We start from the raw sequence: 16322 nt of genomic DNA on the forward strand, positions 1-16322 counted from the left end.
GCACACAGTCCTTCTCGAGCCCATGGAGCAGAGTTTTGGCTACTCTGTCTAGCAGCGTTGCTTCTTCAAGCGTTAATTAAGGAATCCCCCAACAGTAATTTAATTTGCTGGATTTTTATACTTTTTTTCCTCAAAGGAATCACATGTCTTGCAAGCATGCCCAGTGGGTGTGTGGCTACTCATTTTTACCGAATTAATACTTTAGGAGGGGACTGCAGAGTGGTGCCAGCTGAACATTACCCCACATTCACTCCCTTATCAATCATTCACGGCAGCCCCCTGCGGGATGTCCTTCAACAGGGTCTCTGCACAAGGGTCCCAACACCCGGCTCTTCCGACAACTTCTGGGAAGCCTCGGCACGACCTTGGCCCCGCGAGTCAGCAGGCATCCTCCCAAGGGTCCGGCGCAGGGGGTGCTGCCACTTCTGGGCTCAGGCCCAGCCATATTAACCAGGTGGCTTCTCTGGACAAAGCTAGGCCCTACACAAAGCCACGAGCATTCAGTGGGGGGCTGGAAAGGAGTGTTTGAACAAATGTGAGACAGACGGGTGTGAATTTATAGCAGAAAAGCTTAAAATAGTGACTGTACTTAGAAATATGCAAGAGGAGAGAGACAAGGCCAACAGGAATGCAGAACAATATAGGAAAGAGTTAACACACACAACAATTTGGTTAGAAAAAGAGAGAGTAGCAACTTGCTTCCTTGTAGATGAGAATAAGGCAGCCAAGGCAGCAGCAGGCCATCAGAAGTGTGAGGCAGATATTAGTAAATTGCATGCCCAACTTAGCGCCGATAAGGGGGTGATAGCGGCTGTAAGGTTGAGAGAGGATTGCGATTTGGAGCCCCCTAGGAAAATAGAGACCCCCCTGATGCTGACCCCAAAAACCCATTCAACCCTGATTGGCCACACACGCATAATGTTGCCTCTGTTTCCACAAGGGAGGTTAAACACATAGTTGCAGGAGTCAATCTTCTCACAATGGAGCAAGGACATAGCAAGGTGGTCTCCTAGTCAGGCCAAGGCTATTGCCGAGAGACTGGGGCCACTGAACTGTGACACTGCCGTGGCATGGCTGGCTCACATTTGGCAAATGTGCCCCTCTGCTGATGCCATGGACTTAACCCAATTGGCTCAGTTATGCGCCTCTCCTTGTGATGCAGATGCTCTGGACATAGGCATAAGTTCTTGGGAGCGGACTGCCACTGGACCCCAGGAATGCATGATAAGTGCCCTCAAAATATTACTGCCTGCTTCTTCCCTCAAGAAAATATGTATAATGGAAGAGCAGAAACCAGGAGAGGCCCCCGCAGCTTATCTTATTCGAAAAAAGATGCTGGCAGCTCTCACTGATTCATTACCCCAGACAGAAGAGAATGGATTATCACTTCCCATTATCAGGGACCTGAATTAGTACACTGCGTTTATGCAGGACTAAATTCTCAGACAAAAATGACCCTGGGGGCTGTGGATATAGAACACCTAACCTGGAATGAACTAGTGGCAAAAATCAAACAAGCAGGGGATTTGCTGCGAGAGACTGGCGTCTTAAAAAGACAAATCAGCAAAAAGACTACCTCAGAGGCAGTACAGGCTATCACATTTGTGAATAAAGGTCCTCACTCTGCCAGTCGCCTTCCCAATTCTAATCCCCCTACCTCCCACAACCCTGGGCAGCATGGACCCAAGGAGACCCTTAGGAACATGATTTGGATGGAGCTGGTGAAGTTAGGGGAGGATATGGGAAAATATGATTGTCAGCCCCTCAGCATCCTGATTAATGCTTTGTCTCAGGTCATGCAGAGAACAGGGTTAATGCAGGCAGCCCCCCCTCAGCCCACTGCCCCAATACGGAGTGTGTCTCCCATGCCCACTCCCTATCAAAACCAGATCCCTGCCCTCTCTTCTGAGTGGAGGCTCTCGAGGGAGTCGGATGATCAGTAGGGGTGCCCGGTTCCCCGCAGGCCTCCCCAGCTGATCGCAAGACTTCAGTGCAACGTATAGGGGAGACCCACTGTGAGGGCTACAGTGGGGAACCCAGGGATAATAGCCCAATTGCTAGTGGACACCGGAGCATCAGTAAGCATTCTAAGTCCCTGGTGGATCTCCGGAGGGAGACCCACTGATAAACAGGTTATCAAGGAAAAAACTGAAGACACCTGGGTGACTCATACAAAGGGACATCAGGAAAATCACTCAGAAGAAGCACCCTGAGCATCAGAGCTGATGCCTTAGCCAAAGCTGCTGCTACTAGTAACAACACTAGAGACACAGACCAGGTAGAACAAATAGAAGTAGTTACTACCCGAGGAAAAACTTCAGGCAAAGGAATAGATACCTTGGGCTTAAGTACCCTTAAAGATGGGGATACAGAAATCCAGTCCTTAGCCAAGACAGGGAAAGATCTCACAGGAAAATACAGGATTGAGCAGGTTGGAGATGTCTGGTGGGCAGTGGAGGCAGATTGTCAAAGACACTGGATAGTCCCAAGCCAGGTGCGGGGGGAGGGGGGGGTACCTGATTCAGTTTGTGCATGAGCAAGGGCATAAAGAAAAACAGGATACTTTAAATAGGGTTAAAGATACAGGGGGGTGGCCAGGCATGAAAGCGGATATAGCTCAGTGGTGTGATAATTGTCTGCAGTGCACCAAGGTTAATGCTGATCGCTGTCCCTGGTCCCAGCTTCAAATAGATTACATAGGCCCTTTACCCACCACCAGTAGAGGGAATAAATACTGCCTGATAATGGTAGATCCCTTCTCCAAATGGGTGGAAGCCAGCCCTACTAAAACCAACCCTGCCTTAGTCACTGCTAAGCTGCTCTTTAACATCGTTTCCTCGGGAATGGGAATTCCCAGAGTAATGGTTTCAGATTTGGGATTCCATTTTGTGGGAGATGTTATGCAAGAGCTATATAAGGCTTTAGGCACTAAGCGACATTTCCACGTAGCTGGACACCCTGAGTCCTCTGGACAAGTTGAACAAACCAATTGCACACTAAAGGAAGCTTTGACAATCAAGTAAAGAGCTCAGGGCGGGTTGGGATGAAAAGCTACCAACCATCTTAATGGCTCTAAGAGGCTCTAAGGTGATACATGGGTACACTCCCTTTGAAGTTATGACTGGAAGGCAAATGCACATGCCTGAAAGTTGGAGGTTGGGAGTGGAACTTCCTGGTGCCTGGGAAGGGAAGGTGGCAACAGGTGAATGGGTACAAATCTTAGTAGAGACGATAACTGCTTTACACAAGTGAGCAGCAGCACAGCTGGGCATAGTACAGCAAAACATGGACAAAAATCTAGGCTGGGGGAAACCTCCGTTACTATGGGAATTGGGCCAACCAGTAATGTACAGGACGTTTTCAGCAAAGGAGCACTCTTTGACACACACCTGGGATGGCCCCTCCTTTACTGTGAATCGGGCCAGCCCCGGTGTTTATCAGGTAGAAATCCTGAATGGGAAAAATGGGAAACCCTGGTGGAAATGGTTTCATTCCTCACAGCTCAAAGAGCGGAAGAGTAAAACCACCTGACCCTCAAGGAATAGTATAACTGCCTTCTCCATCCTACCAGCCACCCTTCTTGGCTAGCAAGAAGGAACCTCTTGGGGCCATTGGAAAATACACATCGGGAGAGTTTCTCAGTACCTACCCCAATGTTGAGGTAGGAAAAGGTCAGAGAAGTCCTCAGCTTATTATGGCCACCCTCACGTAGGTCACTGCTTTATGTTCACCCTACAATATTGGTCCCGGACTCTCCCAGTATATACGGGGGGGAGGGGGAGTTTGTTCTCTCTTCTCTGCCCCTTCACAGGTCCCGAACATGAGCCATGACATCCCACCGTTGCACCAGCACCCTGCTGTTCATAAGTGTCTGGAGTCTGATGCCGTCCAGGCTCTATGCTGAACCTGTGACCCCTCTGAACCTCTGGAGGTGCTTGCCAGAGAGTTGCCAGGAAGTAAAATTGCTGTGCCTCATGCATGGATTCTATGGGAATGGGAGCAACCCCCTGGCCCTGCAGCATTGCTGTCAGTTCTACGCTCTCGGCAACTCCTCGGGTTGCCCCGGGAAAGGTTTGCCAATTGCACGCAGCGTGCCACCGGGAAGTCACTCGAGTTTTGTTATGAAACTGAGACCACACCAGACTCCATCCCATTCTTCTGTAAGCCATCGTGGTCTCAAAAGGGACGTACACCATCAAACACCTCTCAGGTGGCGGAAGGTGCAGGATAGTCCTGGTTTCCTCCACTGTTTGGGGAGCAACCATGCCCCTATGTGTCATCCTTGTCGTTGGAACCCAGACGCCTCCATTACCTGAAGATGAACTGCAGCTATCTCTGATCACGCCAGCACGCAAGGATATCACACGGTTCCTCAGAAACTGGGAACTGCTGAACTGGACATGACCTGATTCAGCAAGGTCCCCCAGACTGGGTAATTCCATTAAAGGGCACATATTGTGACAAGCTCATGCCAACAATTTGGTTTAAATTCTATTGGCACATTGCCATTTTGGAGGGATTCCATGAGCCCAGATTGTACAGAATGGAATTGGGCCAACAACAAAAAACAGTTTTAAATTTTGACCCTCTGATCACAAACCTTGCTCCCCTCTGACGTTTAAGAACCCCAGTTTCAGGACCCAATTTGTTGAAATTGGATCAACAAGAACATTTGGTTCTTCAACCTCAGACTTCTCTGAAGGAGGTTCAAATCCACTTAGAAGGTATGAATATCTCTCACATTGCACCTGTATGAGCTCCCTTGATTGGAACTAGCCATAAGGGTTGGGATGAATGGGTAAAAATGTGGCAAGGGGCCGACCATGTAAATAGAGTAAAAAGGGAATTAAGTGATTGGATTGCAGCTGTAGGAACAAGAATCTCTTTAGTTGATGCCACAAACATAGAAGTTCTGGCTAATAAACTATCATATGCCACCAAAAATATAGGAAAGATGGGAACCCCATTAACTGCATCTTTGAAACAGTTAAGTGAGGAACAGCAGTTAATAAGTAAGGTATTTCCTGAGTGGGAAGGACTCCTAGAAAAAGATGAAGAGTTAATGATGTCTGGTGTACAGTCCCTCCAGAATAATGTCTCATTGACCTCAGCATGTGAGCAAGCTCAAGTTCTCAGCCAGAAAGTAATCATGGGAATGATTCGACAAGCCATAGCAGGACAAAGTCCCATGGAGGCAATCAGCTTGATTTGGCCCCATATAACAGAGGAAGAATTAGTCCTCCGGCCCTGGTGGAGACTAGTTAATGCTTCATACAATCACCACCAGCAAAGCTTGCAGTTATTCCTGATAACTGTGGCAGGCAAAGAAATTCAAGTAATCCACCCAGTAATCCCATTGGGATTACAGATTAATGATAACTCAGTGATGTAATCCAGAGATCCTAACACTTGGGCCTGGCAGAAAGATAATGTGTGGAACACAGTAAATGTAAAGGGGTGTAGGAGAAAAGAAGGTTTGGGCTAGCTCTGTGACGCACTGGAGGAACATGATGAATGCTTCTTCCCACAATCTGGGAATAAATCTCACTGTTCCTTCAGTGTTATCCAGGAAGAGGGGTCTCTTATTGTCTATGTTGGTAAAGCATGTGTGTTTTTAAGAACAAGATGTAATATTGTATTGATTAATGGACATTGGATTCAACCCATGGTGCCTCACGTTAATCACTGTTTCTGTAATGTAACCACTACTGTTAGTTGTGATATTAAGTGTACAGTGCCTATATAGACTGCAACATTTGAAAGCCTACCCTGAGCTCTACAAGAAGGTTTCCCCATCTCACTGGGCATGGGTCTCACTGCGATTAAGGGACGACTAACTCATCCCTCCTCACAGAGTGAGCTGCAGAAGCTCCTCACTTTGGGGAAGAATGGCAAACTCGAGATTCAGCACCACACCCAGGAGATCTCTAGCCTAGCAGCTACAGTTAAAAACACAGGCCATCACTCCTGATGGGAGACTTTGCTTGGGTGGAGCCCCAGTGCAACAGGTCTTTTGAATATCATGCTTCACCCCTTTGTGGTGATCATTGGTTTCCAAATTATACTAGCAATTGGTCTGGTTCTACTGATTTGCTGGATCCAGCGACTGATGCGGTGGCTGCAATGGACTGAAGATCAGACCCGGTACCACAGAGTAAGGATTTGATGGGGACGCAAGCTCAGCACAAGCGCCCCATCAACAGAGAGACTTGTTACCTATCAGCTTTGTGTTCTTGGGGAAATAGGGCACAGAACCCAGCCTGTCTAACTCATGAATGACCTTCCCCACTCCACCCCCCAGCCTCTGCTTAAACCAAAACCAATCAGAAGAAAGACTCACAAAAAACAATGAAAAGGCAGTGGGAGACACACCTTAACCCAGGGGTGAGCAAACTTTTTGGCCCGAGGGCCACATCTGGGTGGGGAAATTGCATGCAGGGCCATGAATGTAGGGCTGGGGCAGGGTTTTGGATGTGGGTGGGGATGCGGTGTGCAGGAAGAGGCTATGTGCAGGAAGGGTCTCAGGGCAAGGGGTTGGGGCTCAGGAGGAGTGCGGGGTATATGAGGGGGCTAAGGGCAGGGGGTTGGGGGCAGGGGGTGGGGGTGCAGGGGTAGGGTGTGGAGTGCAGGACGGGGCTCAGGGCAGGGGGCTGGGGGATCAAGGCAGGGGGTTGGGGTTCAGAAGTAAGGGTAAGGGGTGCAGCAGGGGGCTCAGGGCAGGGGTTTGGGGTGCAGGTTCCGGCCCGGCACTGCTTACCTTGAGTGGCTCTGGGGTGGCAGCAGTGTGCAGCAGGGCTAAGGCAGGCTCCCTGCCTGCCCTAGCCCCATGCCACTCTCAGAAGCAGCTGGAATCATGCCCCTGCGGCCCCTGGGGGAGGGGGTGCAGAGGGCTCCACGCGCTGCCTTCACCTGCGGGTACCTCCCCCAAAGCTCCCATTGGCCACAGTTCCCCGTTCCCAGCCAATGGGAGGTGCAGGGGGCGATGCCTGCAGGCGAGGGTGGTGCGCTGAGCCCTCTGCTCCCCCCCTTTCCCCCCCCCCCCCCCCCGGGGCTGCAGGGATGTGGTGCTGGCCACTTCTGGGAGCGGTGCGGGGCCAGGGCAGGCAGGCAGCCTGCCTTAGCCTTGTGGCGCCACAGGGGTGGCAATCCCTGTAGTCCATAGGATTATTTTGCTATCTATTATATCCTACTAATCCAGCCAGCAGTATCAATTAATATGTTTCTTTTCTTAAATTAATCCATTTTATTCTTATATTTTATCAGTATTAATTTCTTGGAATTTAGGATGTGTTGAGGCATGTGTTTCCTAATAATAAATTTTGCTGAAATGCTGAAATGGAAGACGCCTACTGGCCTGTAAGATCTGGTAAGATCTGCTATATAGCAAAAAGTATAATCAGTTATAACTATGTCAGCATAAAATGTGGCAGCCTTTGGCATAGATAAGAATGGTCCCTGAACTTTGGGGAACCAAAGGGAGGAACTTTTATCCACATCACATCACAGGTTTATCTGACTTCTGCAACCGATTGGTAACTGCAGAGTACACCACAACTTGGAGGTCATCAAGAGGGCCGAGGTTGGCAGTTTTGGAATGAGATAATCCTTATTAATATATTTAGAAAATAAATGTCATAATCCACTAACCTATAGAAGAAGGGTACCCATAAATTTCTTAGGGTATGGAAATAAGATTTGGGTATAGTAGTTGGGCCTGAATTACATAGGTCAGGATCCTATAAAATACCCTGTAAGAGCGATTCAATAGTTAGTCTTTAGGGTTAGCTTTAGGGATCAAGGCAGGGGGTTGGGGTTCAGAAGTAAGGGTAAGGGGTGCAGCAGGGGGCTCAGGGCAGGGGTTTGGGATCCAGGTTCCGGCCCGGCACTGCTTACCTTGAGTGGCTCCGGGGTGGCAGCAGTGTGCAGTGGGGCTAAGGCAGGCTCCCTGCCTGCCCTAGCCCCATGCCACTCTCAGAAGCAGCTGGAATCATGCCCCTGCGGCCCCTGGGGGAGGGGGTGCAGAGGGCTCCATGCGCTGCCTTCACCTGCGGGTACCTCCCCCAAAGCTCCCATTGGCCGCAGTTCCCCGTTCCCAGCCAATGGGAGGTGCAGGGGGCGATGCCTGCAGGCGAGGGTGGTGCGCTGAGCCCTCTGCTCCCCCCCTTTCCCCCCCCACCCCGGGGGCTGCAGGGATGTGGTGCTGGCCACTTCTGGGAGCGGTGTGGGGCTAGGGCAGGCAGGCAGCCTGCCTTAGCCTTGTGGCGCCACAGGGGTGGCAATCCCTGTAGTCCATAGGATTATTTTGCTATCTATTATATCCTACTAATCCAGCCAGCAGTATCAATTAATATGTTTCTTTTCTTAAATTAATCCATTTTATTCTTATATTTTATCAGTATTAATTTCTTGGAATTTAGGGTGTGTTGAGGCATGTGTTTCCTAATAATAAATTTTGCTGAAATGCTGAAATGGAAGAAGCCTACTGGCCTATAAGATCCAGTAAGATCTGCTATATAGCAAAAAGTATAATCAGTTATAACTATGTCAGCATAAAATGTGGCAGCCTTTGGCACAGATAAGAATGGTCCCTGAACTTTGGGGAACCAAAGGGAGGAACTTTTATCCACATCACATCACAGGTTTATCTGACTTCTGCAATCGGTTGGTAACTGCAGAGTACACCACAACTTGGAGGTCATCAAGAGGGCCGAGGTTGGCAGTTTTGGAATGAGATAATCCTTATTAATATATTTAGAAAGTAAATGTCATAATCCACTAACCTATAGAAGAAGGGTACCCATAAATTTCTTAGGGTCAGAAATAAGATTTGGATATAGTAGTTGGGCCTGAATTACATAGGTCAGGATCCTATAAAATACCCTGTAAGAGCGATTCAATAGTCAGTCTTTAGGGTTAGCTTTAGGGATAAATTCCACCCTTCTAAATTCCAAGCTCTATCTATCTATTCTATCTTCTATCAGCTCAGCTTATGCAGTATAGTATAACTACTCAACATTCCTAATCATTGGGGAAGCCAGCACCATTGCGTAATCGGGCATGCCAGGAGTGAGGCTGGTCCTTCATCTCCTATTACCGGGTCCTCAAGGAAGGGTGTGAGTATGTTAGGTTAAGGTACTTATAATAGAGATGGTACCACCTGGAGTTTTGGAATTCTTTTACTGTTTTGCAGTTATAAGTTTCATTGCATTTCTTATTTTTATGTTAATTTCAATAAAGGTTTTGTCAATTTGGTATTGTCCTCAGCTTACACGTTCTTGCCAAGCACCCCAAGAATCCTCTCCCGATATAGAACTCTCTGAGTTCTTAAACTCTGTAGTCTGAATTGGATAAGAACCTATAAATCTTCTGGTTCGATGCAATCAGTGGCGAGCCATAACAACTAACCCATCAAATTCAGGTCAACATCCCACAGGCCGGATCCAAAGCCCTGATGGGCTGGATCTGGCCCGCGTGCTGTAGTTTGCCCATCCCTGCCTTAACCCCTGGGACAAGGGTGACAGGATTAAGGAAACTCCCCTAGCCTCATTTGCATCGAAGATGGAACAAGGAGGCATCTTCATTACCATACAGATTGGAAAACGGAGATTCCAAGACAAGAACCGCACGGAACTCTGGAACCAGAAAAGCAGGGAAGCACTGCATGATGGGGGAATCTCTGCTCCAGATGTTAATAAACCCATGCCTGCACACACCCAGCTCAGTAGTTATCAGACCAATTCTAGTAATAAATCCTTTATTGGTATCCAAAATAGTGAAGCTCCCAAATTGCATTGTGAGCTCCCTCCAAGGAACACCACCCACAGCCAGGAATGATCAGTTCCTATTGTCTACAAAACAACTTTGGTATACTCCCTTGAGCCATCAGTTTACACATAAACAAATCTAGTGTTCTCCCTTGAGCCATTATTCTTTCCCTACAAAATCCCCTGTCCATGCTCAAGTAAGGGTATGTCTACATTACGAAATTAGGTCGAATTTATAGAAGTCTTTTTTTTAGAAATCGTTTTTATATATTCGAGTGTGTGTGTCCCCAAAGAAAATGCTCTAAGTGCATTAAGTGCATTAACTCGGCGGAGTGCTTCCACAATACCGAGGCAAGTGTCGACTTCCGGAGTGTTGCATTGTGGGTAGCTATCCCACAGTTCCCGCAGTCTCCGCTGCCCATTGGAATTCTGGGTTGAGATCCCAATGCCTGATGGGGCTAAAACATTGTCGCGGGTGGTTCTGGGTACATATCGTCAGGCCCCCGTTCCCTCCCTCCCTCCGTGAAGGCAGCAGCAGACAATCGTTTCACGCCTTTTTTCCTGAGTTACCTGTGCAGATGCCATACCACGGCAAGCATGGAGCCCGCTCAGCTAACCGTCACCGTATGTCTCCTGGGTGCTGGCAGATGTGGTACTGCATTACTACACAGCAGCAGCAACCCATTGCCTTGTGGCAGCAGACGGTACAGTAGGACTGGTGGCCGTCATCGTCATGTCCGAGGTGCTCCTGGCCACGTCGGCCAGGAGCACCTGGGCAGACATGGGTGCAGGGACTACATTAGAAGTGACTTGACCAGGTCATTCTCTTTAGTCTTGCAGTCAGTCCTATTGAACCATCTTATGGTAAGCAGGCAGGCGATACGGATTGCTAGCAGTCCTATTGTACCATCTTCTGCCAAGCAGCCATGAGATGTGGATGGCTTGCAGTCCTTCTGCACCGTCTGCTGCCAGCCAAAGATGTAGAAGATAGATGGAGTGGATCAAAACAAGAAATAGACCAGATTTGTTTTGTACTCATTTGCTTCCCCCCGCCCCCCATCTAGGGGAATCATTCCTCTAGGTCACACTGAGTCACTAGTCACTCACAGAGAAGGTGCAGTGAAGTAAATCTACCCATGTATCAATCAGAGGCCAGACCAACCTGCTTGTTCCAATAAGAGCAATTACTTAGGTGCACCATTTCTTATTGGAACCCTCCGTGAAGTTCTGCCTGAAATACTCCTTGATGTAAAGCCACCCCCTTTGTTGATTTTAATTCCCTGTAAGCCAACCCTGTAAACCATGTCGTCAGTCACCCCTCCCTCCATCAGAGCAATGGCAGACAATCGTTCCGCGCCTTTTTTCTGTGTGGACGCCATACCAAGGCAAGCATGGAGGCCGCTCAGATCACTTTGGCAATTAGGAGCACATTAAACACCACACGCATTATCCAGCAGTATATACAGCACCAGAACCTGGCAGAGTGAAGCACGCGAGGAGGCGACGTCAGCGTGGTCACATGAGTGATCAGGACATGGACACAGATTTCTCTGAAAGCACGGGCCCTGGCAATGTGGGTATCATGGTGCTAATGGGGCAGGTTCATGCCGTGGAATGCCGATTCTGGGCTCGGGAAACAAGCACAGACTGGTGGGACAGCATAGTGTTGCAGGTCTGGGACGATACCCAGTGGCTGAGAAACTTTCGCATGCATAAGGGCACTTTCATGGAACTTTGTGACTTGCTTTACCCTGCCCTGAAGCACATGAATACCAAGGTGAGAGCAGCCCTCACAGTGAGAAGTGAGTGGCGATAGCCCTGTGGAAGCTTGCAATGCCAGATAGCTACCAGTCAGTCAGGAATCAATTTGGAGTGGGCAAATCTACTGTGGGGGCTGCTGTGATGCAAGTAGCCAACACAATCAAAGATCTGCTGATATCAAGGGTAGTGACCCTGGGAAATGTGCAGGTCATAGTGGATGGTTTTGCTGCAATGGGATTCCCTAACTGTGGTGGGGCCATAGACAGAACCCATATCCCTATCTTGGCACCGGGGCACCAAGCCGCCGAGTACATAAACCGCAAGGGGTAGTTTTCAATAGTGCTGCAAGCTCTGGTGGATCACAAGGGACATTTCATCAACATCAACGTGGGATGGCCGGGAAAGGTACATGACGCTTGCATCTTCAGGAACTCTGGTCTGTTTCAAAAGTTGCAGGAAGGGACTTTATTCCCAGACCAGAAAATAACCGTTGGGGATGTTGAAATGCCTATAGTTATCCTTGGGGACCCAGCCTACTCCTTAATGCCATGGCTCATGAAGCCATACACAGGCAGCCTGGACAGTAGTCAGGAGCTGTTCAACTACAGGCTGAGCAAGTGCAGAATGGTGGTAGAATGTGCATTTGGACATTTAAAGGCGTGCTGGCGCAGTTTACTGACTCACTTAGACCGCAGCGAAACCAATATTCCCACTTTTTATTACTGCTTGCTGTGCGCTCCACAATATCTGTGAGAGTAAGGGGGAGACGTTTATGGCGGGGTGGAAGGTTGAGGCAAATCGCCTGGCCGCTGGTTCTGCACAGCCAGACACCAGGGCGGTTAGAAAAGCACAGGAGGGCACAGTACGCATCAGAGAAGCTTTGAAAACCAGTTTCATGACTCGACAGGCTACGGTGTGAAAGTTCTGTTTGTTTCTCCTTGATGAAACCCTCCGCCCCTTGGTTCACTCTTCTTCCCTGTAAGCTAACCACCCTCTCCTCCTCCCTTCGATCACCGCTTGCAGAGGCAATAAAGTCATTGTTGCTTCACATTCATGCATTCTTTATTCACTCATCACACAAATAGGGGGATGACTACCAAGGTAGCCCAGGAGGGGTGGTGGAGGAGGGAAGGACAAGGCCACACAGCACTTTAAAAGTTTACAACTTTAAAATTTATTGAATGCCAGCCTTCTGTTTTTTGGGCACTCCTCTGTGGTGGAGTGGCTGGTTGGCCGGAAGCCCCCCCACCGCGTTCTTGGGCGTCTGGGTGAGGAGGCTATGGAACTTGGGGAGGAGGGTGGTTGGTAACACAGGGGCTGTAGCGGCAGTCTGCGCTCCAGCTGCCTTTGCTGCAGCTCAGCCATACACTGGAGCATATTAGTTTGATCCTCCAGCAGCCTCAGCATTGAATCCTGCCTCCTCTCATCACGCTGCCGCCACATTTGAGCTTCAGCCCTCTCTTCAGCCCGCCACTTACTCTCTTCAGCCCGCCACTTATTCTCTTCAGCCCGCCACCTCTCCTCCCAGTCATTTTGTGCTTTCCTGCACTCTGACATTATTTGCCTCCACGCATTCATCTGTGCTCTGTCAGTGTGGGAGGACAGCATGAGCTCAGAGAACATTTCATCATGAGTGTGTTTTTTTTTCTTTCTAATCTTCACTAGCCTCTGGGAAGGAGAAGATCCTGTGATCCTTGAAACACATGCAGCAGGTGGAGAAAAAAAAAGGGACAGCGGTATTTAAAAAGACACGTTTTATAAAACAATGGCTACACTCTTTCAGGGTAAACCTTGCTGTTAACATCACATACATAGCACATGTGTTTTGTTAAAAGGTCGCATTTTGCCTCCCCCCACTGCGTGGCTACCCCCTCAACCCTTCCCCCTCCCCATGGCTAACAGCAGGGAACATTTCTGTTCAACCACAGGCAAACAGCCCAGCAAGAACGGGCACCTCTGAGTGTCCCCTGAAGAAAAGCACCCTATTTCAACCAGGTGACCATGAATGATATCTCACTCTCCTGAGGATAACACAGAGAGTTAAAGAATGGATGTTGTTTGAACGCCAGCAAACATACACTGCAATGCTTTGTTGTACAATGATTCCCGAGTACGTGCTACTGGCCTGGAGTGGTAAAGTGTCCTACCATGGAGGACGCAATAAGGCTGCCCTCCCCAGAAACCATTTGCAAAGGCTTTGGGAGTACATCCAGGAGAGCCGCAAATGCCAGGGCAAATTAATCCTTTCACATGCTTGCTTTTAAACCATGTATAGTATTTTAAAAGGTACACTCACCAGAGGTCCCTTCTCCGCCTGCCGGGTCCAGGAGGCAGCCTTGTGTGGGTTCTGGGGGTACTGGCTCCAGGTCCAGGGTGAGAAACAGTTCCTGGCTGTCGGGAAAACTGGTTTCTCCGCTTGCTTGCAGTGAGCTATCTACAACTTCATCATCATCATCATCTTCTTCGTCCCCAAAACCTGCTTCCGTGTTGCCTCCATCTCCATTGAAGGAGTCAAACAACACGGCTGGGGTAGTGGTGGCTGAACCCCCTAAAATGGCATGCAGCTCATCATAGAAGCGGCATGTTTGGGGCTCTGACCCAGAGTGGCTGTTTGCCTCTCTGGTTTTCTGGTAGGCTTGCCTCAGCTCCTTCAGTTTCACGCGGCACTGCTTTGGGTCCCTGTTATGGCCTCTGTCCTTCATGCCCTGGGAGATTTTGACAAAGGTTTTGGCATTTCGAAAACTGGAACGGAATTCTGATAGCACAGATTCCGCTCCCCATACAGCGATCAGATCCCGTACCTCCCGTTCAGTCCATGCTGGAGCTCTTTTGCGATTCTGGGACTCCTCCATGGTCACCTCTGCTGATGAGCTCTTCATGGTCACCTGCAGCTTGCCACGCTGGCCAAACAGGAAATGAGATTCAAAAGTTCGCGGTTCTTTTCCTGTCTACCTGGCCAGTGCATCTGAGTTGAGAGTGCTGTCCAGAGCGGTCACAATGGAGCACTCTGGGATAGCTCCCGGAGGTCAATACCGTCGAATTGTGTCCACAGTACCCCAAATTCAACCCGGCAAGGCCGATTTAAGCGCTAATCCACTTGTCAGGGGTGGAGTAAAGAAATCGATTTTAAGAGCCCTTTAAGTCGAAAAAAAGGGCTTCATCGTGTGGACAGGTGCAGGTTTACATCGATTTAACGCTGCTAAATTCGACCTAAAGTCCTAGTGTAGACCAGGGCTTAGTGTTCTGATGCCTGGATCCAAAATCTGTATAATTTCCATTGGGACTTGATCTTCTCCTGACTGATCGTGCTCTGCCTGTCTCCACCACTCTGGACTCTCAGCTACCACCACCACCTGTGACCCCCGATTGGTTCAAGCTTCACGGAGTGGTGAGAACCCAACTCTCTCTCTAGGTATAGCCTTCTGGCCCTGACTTGTGTGATCAGTTACAGTTTTCTAAACCTGACTTCTATAATCAAATTTAAGTTAGATTTAATATTATAACTCTTTTGTTTGTTTGGCTCCCCTATGGTTATTACCTGGCAATAAATAACTGTCATGATTAAGCTGGTTGCTTCTCCCTCTCTCTCTCTCTCTTCCCTCCCCTTGCTTCCCCCCCGTGGGTGTTTTTTGGCTTCCCCATTCGCTCTGCAGCAACCCGCCTCGTACCTAAGCTAAAGATCCCTGCAGCACCCAAAAATCCTGTGGGGTTTGTTCATCAAGTGGGTTACTACCAGAACAATTGTAAGGTGAAAGTGGAGATAGGGACGTGCTGAACCTGGGACATACGAGGGTGGCAGATTGAAAGTGCTGTTCGACCCAGCCTGCTCAGGTGTACTCTGTTCCGGTGCGGTGCCCATGGCGTATGAGGGTGACAGCTTGGAGGTGCTGCAAGACCCCAGCCCTGGGGAACCTAGGTCCTGCAGGATAGCTCCATTGAGAGGGAACTTGCAGCAGGGAGAAGTAGAGCTCCGTATGAGAACACAAGTGACACAGGCAGTACATTGACAGAATTACAGAACCCGCCTCAGAAGAGTAACCCTAATAAATGAGCGTACCCCAAAGTAACGGGCAAATCTGGTAACCGTTGCTCCAAACAGCAGGCATCCCACACCCTGCCCACTTTGTGTTTGTTTCTCTGCAGCATCTCATCCTGCTCTCCTCCCTGCAGGGCCCGTGGCCAGGTGCTCCCACCCCGGAGGTGCCTGCAAACCCTGGGCACCTTGTGGTCATACATTACTGACCTCAGGTCTGGGGTGGGGGGTCTCTCTTGCCCCTCCCCAGTGGAGCAGTGTCTGGGGCTGGATTAGTGTCCCCAGCACTCTGGGTTTGTATCCAGGGGCTGGCCGCAGCAGTGGGCCTGGTTCCAGGAAGGGGGCAGTTTGGGACGGGCCTTAGTCCCCGCGGCAAGTGCTGAGCAGGAGCCGAGGCAGTTCTGGCACCTGCCCAGACAAGCTTTACCTTAGTGAGCAGAGTTTCCCCTCTGGCCGGGCCACTCGCTGCCCAAGGCCACCTCTGGCGGAGTGGGAGCATGCCTGCACTGCTAATGTGCAAAACGTTACCAACATGACATGCGTGTGCACCCCACGTGATGATGCATGCTGCAGACTCAGCTGGCCGGAAGGGAGACGCTCATTCCCCAGCCCAGCTCACCCACTTCTGTTCTCAAGTCAGGCTCTGGCCATTGGAGCTCTGGCAGCACTGTCCTCTCCCCTCCGTGGGGTCAGCCATAGCCAGTAACGTGACCTCACATACGTGTGTGCATGCAGGACTCCAGTGCACCAGAGCAGAGGGTCTG

Source organism: Chelonia mydas, chromosome 7 (genome assembly GCF_015237465.2).
Source record: "Chelonia mydas isolate rCheMyd1 chromosome 7, rCheMyd1.pri.v2, whole genome shotgun sequence".
In the NCBI taxonomy this organism is placed as follows: Eukaryota; Metazoa; Chordata; order Testudines; family Cheloniidae; genus Chelonia; species Chelonia mydas.